We start from the raw sequence: 8,936 nt of genomic DNA, 5'->3' as shown, positions 1-8,936 counted from the left end.
ACTTCCAGAAGCTTCAATGCCCTGTTCTAGTTTCTATGTTCACTCACATACCCAACCACAAACATATACCACTGTAGAAGAAGATCACAACAAACGAAGTTCTCAGTCTTTAAGAGGAAGATTTCCCAATGAGGTGGGAACAGCTGATGGGAAAAGAAGCCTAGAAGCCTGAACACAGTTCCCTGCTCTCTCTCTGCCTCAACTCAGTACTACACATGAGTGGACAAGCACTTTTACTGGCGTGGAGGCCAGCCCCTTCCCTGGGAGCTGATGGCACGTGACAAGGAAGCTTTGGAGAAGCTGAGAAACTTATTCTTGTTTTAAGAAACAATAGAACTGTACAAGTAAAACATCTGACCCAAGAATGGGCAGTTCTGCCTCTCTCAGGAGTGTGCAGTTCTGCCTCTCTCAGGAGGCAGCAGAGTTCTGGAATAAAGCTTTAAAATGACTTGCTTATGGACTCAAGGTTTATGGGTTCCAAGTTTATTTATTTTTAATGAGAATATATGAAAATGCTAATTAAATCTTATATTTATTTATTTTTTGAGATTGCAATTTGATCACAACATTTGTTTCTTCCCTTTCTTCCCTGCATACCCTCCCACAGACCTCTCCCTGATCTCATTGAAACTCATGGCCCCCTTTTTCATTAATTGTTTTTGCATGCATGTTTGTATATATTTGTGTATATACATTTGCATATACACAAACATATACACAGATATATACAAATAGAGCCATGTATATAGCCTGATAAGTCTGTAGCGTGTGACTTGTATAAATGTTTTCAGGGATGATCATTTGGCACTATACAACCAATTGCGCTGTCCCTGAAGAAGGCCACCTGTAGTGAGGAGCAGTGGGCCTGCTTTTCATCCCACCCTGCTCCTACACGGCTAGCTTTACCCAAAATAATTACATGGAAACTGTATTCTTTTAAACACTGCTTGGCCCATTAGCTTCAGCCTCTTATTGGCTAATTCTCACATCTTGATTAACCCATTTCTAATAATCTGTGTAGCACCCAAGGTGGTGGCTTACCAGAAAGGATCTTAACCTGTGTCCATCTTGGAGAGGAGAGCTATACCGTCTGCCTCACTTCCCTTCTTCCCAGCATTCTGTTCGGTCTACTCCGCCTATCTAATTTTCTGTCCTATCAAAGGGCCAAGACAGTCTCTTTATTAACCAATGAAAGTAACACATAGACAAATGACCCTCCTACATCAGGCTACCCCTCCTGTTTCCAGCTTTCCTTGGCTACCTATATAGTTGTTTGTGTAGGGTTGAGGCCTCCTGGACTTTTCTGAATTCACTTTGGCTTGTTCCTTGCTGTTCTTCTTGGTCAGCACACATTTGGTGAGGCTTTATAGGTAATGTGTATGATGTTATTAAAAGAAACAATCTCACAGCAAATTCCCCAATCCTCTGGCTTTTACTCAAACCTATATTTAAATTAAAACAAGAACAATTAACTATTGTCAAAGTTATTTGTTATTAAGAAGTAATTTTCTGAGAGAACTTCTAGTTTTTCTGCTATAAATGTGATAGAACAAGTATTTACTGAGAGAATTACTGTTGATACATTAATTTTGAATTATTTTTTAGTTCATATTTTGATTCTTAGCTTTTGAACTCATCTCTATTCTTGACATAATTCTCTAACTTCTCAATATGTTTCTGGGCAGACTTTGTCTTCATTACAAAGCCAAACAAATGCTCATTGTTCTAGCCTTTCTTGCAGCTACTGTGTGATCTGGCCTCAGCCACCCTTTTGCATCCTTCTAGGATTTTGCAGTGACATGTGGTGGCTCAAGAAGTGACATGAAGAAACTGTGTCTGGCTGTAGGCAAGAGATTGCTGTGGAGTATTGATATCTAGCTTCCAGGGTCTGTAAGGACAGCAATGGCTGTGAGTGACAACACCAGTTTCTGTGTTCCCTGTCTTGGTGGTGGACGTGGTACAGTCTGGCATCTGGAAGTAAAGTGCTGTGGTTCCACAAAACTAGCTTGGGCTGTGAGTCTGGCTTTTGAGTGGCCTTCTTTGTTCCTGTCCAGGGCTTGGGTCCCAATTGTCAAGTGTTACAATGATTACATACGCTCTCTGTGTAATGTGCAGTGCTATGGATTTCGACAGTGGATAAAGGCATGCGTCCGTCACAGTTGTCTGCTAGGGCTTTCGCTTTCTCACGCTGCCTCTTTATAGTTACTTCCTGGTCACTGCCACTGTGAGCTATTTTTTCCTCCTATAGCTTTCCATTCTCTACAACAATAAAAAAATCACCTCTTAATATTATTATTAATGAAATTATAAACAATACTATCAAGCTATTCTATGCTTAGATAATAACAGTGAACTTTATTGCTTATTCTATTTATATGAAGTGCTTTACATGAATTAGCTCCATCTGCATCATACTCTGACAGGAAGATCCTTTAACGCCCACATATATAGGATGCACACAATAAAAGTACAGCTAGAAAACTGTGTAGAAAACTGTTTAGATCCATACACTGATATGTGACTGAAACAGCTTCCAAACCCACATGATTTGATGTCAGATTTAGGTTTTATCCTCAACATAATAGTTCTGTTAATTATCTGAGAATTTCATACAATATACCACGATTACACTCATTTCCTATTCCTCTTAGGTCCATTCTCCCACCCTTGTGCCCCTCCCCCAAAACAAAACAAAACGCCATTGGAGCATGATCAAACTCTCAGTAAGCAGTTTCTTAAAGAGGCCTGAGTCACCCCCGTCCCCACCCCGACAGGCCAGAAGCCAACAACCGCGAAGAGCTACATACACTCTTTATCACAAAACTTTCTTTCTTTCTTTTTCTTTTTTCATTTTCTTTTTTTTTGGTTTTCCGAGACAAGGTTTCACTGTAGCTTGGGAGCCTGTCCTGGACTAGCTATTGTAGACCAGGCTGGCCTCGAACTCACAGAGATCCGCTTGTCTCTGACTCCGAGTGCTGGGACTGCCCGGGTTTTATCACAAATTTTAAGAACTCTTTTCAATAGCTTTCTGCCTTCTCTGTCTTCCTCTTCTCCTCTCCTCTTCCCTCCCCTTCCATTTCCTTCCCTCCTTTCCTCTCTTCTCTTTTTGGTGGGGGAGAGGTTGTCACGGAAGTATCTCAGGATCTCTCTTTCTCAGTTATGAGGTCTGCAGTTATCCATACCACTGCAACGCTGGTGCCAGCCCAAAGCGGCCAGAAGCAGCACGGATCATGAACATAAACCTGGTTTCTGCTAGCCTGGACCCCAGACCTCAACACTCCCTCTGGCGGCAGCACAGAGCAAAGGCGTCTTTTGAAGAAACTTAACCATTTCTCATCGCGGATATATTCTTGTTTTCCATAGGCAAGGTGATCTCGTGGTTGGGCAGCCTGTCTGGCACGACCATCTTGTTTGCAGCTTGCCAGCAGCACCATAGCACCATGTTCTCTTTCCTGGGGCAGGGAGGACGGCAGCAGCAGCAGCGCTCCTTGCCACAATCCTGGCTCCTGGGTTGGGCAGCATCACTAGCCTAGTGGGTGGTGACTGGGTGGGCATGAGGCCACAGAGATTCCTGGCCGTCTGGGAACCGGCCCTACTCTGCTACTACGTACTCCTTTGTGTGGCCATGCTCCCACACTCCCACCGCTGTTGCTGTTGCCGCCGCATCTCTAGTTCTGCTTCTCTCTACTGTGCTGCGTGCATTCTGCCATCTTTTTTTTCCAATTCCATGAAAGTATTTTTAAAAAGTATCTTCCCATAAGACCTGCTTTTTTTTCAATTCTTCCAGGGATATGAAGCGCTCTGCAAGCTCATCCTCTGCTGTCCTGTCTCCCCACAAAGCCTTTGTGGGTCTCTCAGGCTCCTTGGAGTAGCCCTGAGGCTCCCGACAGGGCTGGCGGCCTCTACCATCTGGCTTTTGAAATCAAGTCTAAACTGTTCTACAAATCAGCTAGAACAGACTCTGTCCTTTGTAACCGAGGTTGAATGGTAGAATTAATAAGTCAAAAAATGTTAAAAAGTGAGTTGTAGAGATGTATCACACACATGACCGTATCAGTGACTGTAGGGCTATGAAGGAATGTCACACCCTTTAGAGTTCTTCACAGAGGAACCCGAGCCAGACTTGGGGTAACTGAAATTTACAGTAAGAAAGTGAAACCTGCTGTCAAGCTTATCTTGGATTTGTGCAACGTGTAGAACAAAGCAGAGTGCATTGCAGCCAACGCCTCAGAGGCTGTAACAAAGCATGTTGCATGTGGCAATCTCCGGTGCCACAGCCGTGAACCGTGCTTGAACCGAGATGCCCGCTTTGACTGGATTGAGGATGACAAGGAAGTGGCTTTGCTATATGAGCCTGAAGTGTGGAAGGAGTGAAGGTGTGGAAGGTGGTCAAATCCTAGGCTGCTTTATAGGCTACACCCTCTCTGCCTCTAGGGTTTCTATCACCTGTAGGTGGATAGGAAATGAGAGGGAAAGGTGATATTCCTTGACTATATTCTCTTCTGATGGCTCAGGGCTCACCATGGGAAAATTGTAGGCCAGGGTCTCTGTACAGAAATATTACTGATGGGATTCTTGGGGGACATGTCCAATTTCAAGAGGTCTTTGGGATTACATTGGGTTCCACATGATACACTTCAGAGAACTATGGGATTGGATCATGCTCATTGTTAGGACTGACATTTCCAAAGTCTTTTTTTTTTTTTTTTTAAATTTCATGTTCAGGCATGAACCCAGAGCATCAGTGTCTGCCCTCACCATACTGGACCAGATTGGGTCCATCAACATTCCGTTGTGGATAGGAGAGGGCTCCTTCTCACTGACAGTGGCTACCTGGGTAGGGGAATCGTATTCCTCAGAGGTATTGCCACTGGTAATTTGTTTTTACTCAGCTAAATAATTTCCCACCCATGTTCATGCGGGTGTATGGATTAAATGCAGTGGGTCAGGCTGGAGGGATGGCTCAGGGCTTAGGAACAGTGGCTGCTCTTCCAGATGACATGATTTGGTTCTCAACATCCACATGGTGGCTCACAAATATCTGTAATACCACTGCCAGGGGGTCCTATATACACACAGACATACACACATACATTTAAATATTTTTTTTTAAAAAGCAGTGGGTTGTGTGTGTACACACACATGCTCACACACGTGCACACACATGCACATGACATGAAAGTGGGGGGGAGAGTCTTCTGGGAAAGAAAAGGTTGATGGGAAGAGAAAGACCAAAAGACAATATAATGGAGAACATGATCAAATTATATATGCATGTGAAGTTGTTAAGAAATAAAAATTTTAAAGTTTTAAACCTTCCAAAGTCAAACAAATCTACTGCTTTATATTGATGAATGGAAAGATGTGCGGTCATTTACATTGGTGTCTTTGAATAATTGTTGATGTCTCAATAAATTCAAGAAAACCAGCAAACAGACCTAAGTTCTTTCTTTTTGTAGGATTTTAAAACTGTGTTTCAGGGTCTCAGGCTTCAGGGCATCATGGCACTGGTATAAGACAGCACCATCTTATGAATACGGCACCAAACCCACAAGGCATGTTTACTTGTCCAGACTGCCCAAATGCTAGAGAGAGGAGCCACAGGTACTTCTCACATTACCGCGACACACATAATTCTCAATGAGATTGTACACACTTTGATTTTTAACTGTTTTTATTGAGCTATATATTTTTCTCTGCTCCCCTCCCTTTCTTTCCATTCCCCTTCAACCCTCTCCCAAGATCTCCATGCTCCCAATTTACTCAGGATATCTTGTCTTTTTCTACTTCTCATGTATATTAGATTCATGTATGTCTCTTAGGGTCTTCTTTGTTGCCTAGGTTCTCTGGGATTGTGAATTGTAGGCTGGTTTTCTTTGCTTTATGTCTAAAAGCCACTTATGAGTGAGTACATGTTATATTTGTCTTTCTGGATCTGAGTTACCTCACTCAATATGATGTTTTCTAGCTCCATCCATTTGCCTACAAATTTCAAGATGTCATTATTTTTTCCACTGTGTAGGATTCCATTGTGTAAATGTACCACATTTTCCTTATCCATTCTTCAGTCAAGGGGCATTTAGGTTGTTTTCAGATTCTGGCTATGACAAATAATGCTGCTATTAACATAGTTGAGCACAGATCTTTGCTTAAATGACTTAAATTGGTAGTCTGGGCAGTATGTTTGTATCTTCCAGAAAGTGGATCTGGTGGTAGCCAGGTGTACTCTTATCATTCGGGATGTTGGGACAGTGAAATTGTGAGTTTCAGAGCAGTCGGTTTTGTCTAAGGAGTCTGTGACCAGTCCGAGTTTCGTATAGATACCCTGTCAAAAAAAAAAAAATGCAAGAAGCCGCAAGAACGACTGCCAGCCAGGCCAAACCTGCCGCTGCATCCACGCGTTCAGTGCTGATGCCCTCCTCTCCCCCACTGCTGCTATGGACAAAAGAAAGGCTGAAGGGGATACTAAAGGAGATAAAGCCAAGGTGAAGGACAAGCTACAGAGAAGGTCTGCAAGGTTGTCCGCTAAACCTGCTCCTCCAAAGCCAGAGTCCAAGCCTGAAAAGGCCTTTGTGAAGAAGGGAGAGAAGGAACCCATGGGGAAGAAGGGGAGGCTGATGTTGCTAAGCATGTGAATAATCCTGCAGACTGCAGAGAATGGAGCTGCCAAAACAGACCAGGCACAGAAAGCTGAAGGTGCTGGAGACGCCAAGTGAAATGTGTACGGTTTTGATAACTGTGTACTTCTGGTGACTGTACAGTTAGAAATACTATTTTTGTTATCAAGTTTTATAAAAATGTAGAATTTTGTTTTACTGTTTTTTAAAGCTATGTTATTAGCACATAGAACATTTAGTTGTTTTTTTTTTTTTTTTTGGAAGGAACATGTGAAGCTGGATTGTTAATGGTTGATGATGGAACATATCTTTCCTTTATAAATTTGAAAGACTACTCTTGGCTCTCAGGAGAGATGTCCTGGTCTTGACATATGGGGCCATCAAAATTGTGGAAAAATTAAATTCATTTTTATATCCTCTTCCCCGTGTACCATCAACATAGACTTAACTCCCTTAAGACCAGAGACCTGTTTGGACCCGATCCCCACAACTGGCTTTGCCAGTCTGTTGGGCAATCTGGACTTTTCAGTGATATGATTGAGTGTTCTCAAAACTGCTGCAGTTCCTTTTATAGAAGATTGTGTATCTTCAGATTGATAATTCTGCCATTTTCATTTCATTTCCTGAAAGTCAGAGTCGGCTTGTGAAGAGTTGTGAAACAACTTCCTCAATGTGAAATGTCAACCTTCACTCTAAACTCCTCCCACTTTGCAGAGCATCCAATGAAGACTCACCAGGTTTTATAGTGGCTTTCTGATTTTGGTAGTCGAACAAGAATGGAGTTTGGAAGCTCTTGTGTACTGTTAGTGATTGTCGGCCCATTTCCTATCTGGAAAACCATGATTGTTTGTGGAAAGTGTCTTTAATAAAGCTGCATACAGATTGGCTTGGAAAAAAAAGGAAAGAAAAAAAGAAAAAAAGGAAACGAAACATAAAAACAAGGCCTGGGGATCTAGGTGAAAGGGAGAGTAATTTCCTTGAATTTATGAACCCATGTTCCTTCTCTACTAGAGCAAAAAATTAGATCTATGTATCTAAAAGGCACAAAATTAAAAATACTGCATGCATATTTTAATAAACTAATTTAAAAGTCACCAACAGAAGGCCTTCAATATTTTTTAAAGCTCTCTCCATAATTTGATATTTGATTCCTTTATAGCACCAGAAATGCATGGCGTGAGGGTGGAGGGCTCTGTGGATCTGTGAACTCAGAAGAATTCAAGACATTCAGAAAGTAAGTTAGTGTCCTGAAGTGCATTAATTAATACTTTTGACTACCCTGACCGGTACAGATCCTGAGAGAGATATGCCCTAATTTCAAATCCAATTAAAATGGTATCCATTACCAAATTAACCCATGTACACTCAAGTCTTGATATAAAATGACATAGTCTCAAGACACTTTAATTAATCAAACATGCAGAAATATGTCAAGGCAATTATTAATCTACCTATTCTGGTGTTATATATAAAAATCTTTGAGGTTCTTATATATTGAAAGTATTATAGTCTGTTTCATTTTTTCATGTACTTCATTTAACAGAAACCACCGAGTGATATTCTACCATATGCTTGTTTAAATGCAGTGGAAAATGTTCCTTTCAAGGCATATGGTGACATAAGTAGGTGTCTCTGAATATAGCAAGGTTCAAAAGGAAACACCACGAACTAATTTGAAGGGATTCATTGCACAAACATCTCTGCACTATATTTCCTTTGGTTGCCGTTGTCTTCATAAAGACAGTTCTAAGTACTTAAGAAACATCTGCTTCACCTGCCATGCACCCAGGGCTGCTTCTTTTTTCTCTGCTCTGTGCACACCGCGGAGACTCATGAGCCTTGTCTCTCTTGGAGGAGTGCTGGCATCTCTCCAAGTCCACCACTGCTTGTGTAATGACCTAAAGCAGACAGTCTGTTTTTAGTCACACCTAAGCTACTTTGCTTCATGCCTCCCGTGGGATTGTCTGTTGGTTGTCAAAGGCCTTCAGGGCCATTTCTTCTTGCTTTGGTGTATTCACTGTTTAAAGAGAAGAAGAAAAGGAAAACACATTATATATGATGATTAGGAAATTGGTCATGAGACCTTTAAACTTAAAAAGTAAGTGTAGCTCTGCTGGGTGTGGAAGTACCCGTCTGTAATCCTTTCCTTCAGGAGTTTGAGGCCAGTGCAGTCCATAGTGGAAGATAGCGTCACAAACAACTAGAAATACGTATTGAAACCTAAAAAATAAGACATTTTGTTTTAGGTGGGCATGAAATCATGACACTATACACTATTTTATCCAATTACAATATCAATTTATCTGTAGATTAAAGATA

General features: G+C 41.6%; 1 pseudogene; it reads left to right on the top strand.

Annotated features, from left to right (window-relative positions):
- Nucleotides 1-6,437: 6,437 nt before the first annotated feature.
- Nucleotides 6,438-6,716, top strand: LOC126507768 (non-histone chromosomal protein HMG-17-like; annotated as a pseudogene).
- Nucleotides 6,717-8,936: the final 2,220 nt, after the last annotated feature.

The sequence above is a fragment of the Alexandromys fortis genome, unplaced genomic scaffold (assembly GCF_014885135.2).
Source record: "Alexandromys fortis isolate MF-2015 unplaced genomic scaffold, M_Fortis_MF-2015_v1.1 scaffold_47, whole genome shotgun sequence".
In the NCBI taxonomy this organism is placed as follows: Eukaryota; Metazoa; Chordata; class Mammalia; order Rodentia; family Cricetidae; genus Alexandromys; species Alexandromys fortis.
Note: the sequence above shows the minus strand (reverse complement) of the source record. Positions and strands in the feature narration are given on the sequence as shown.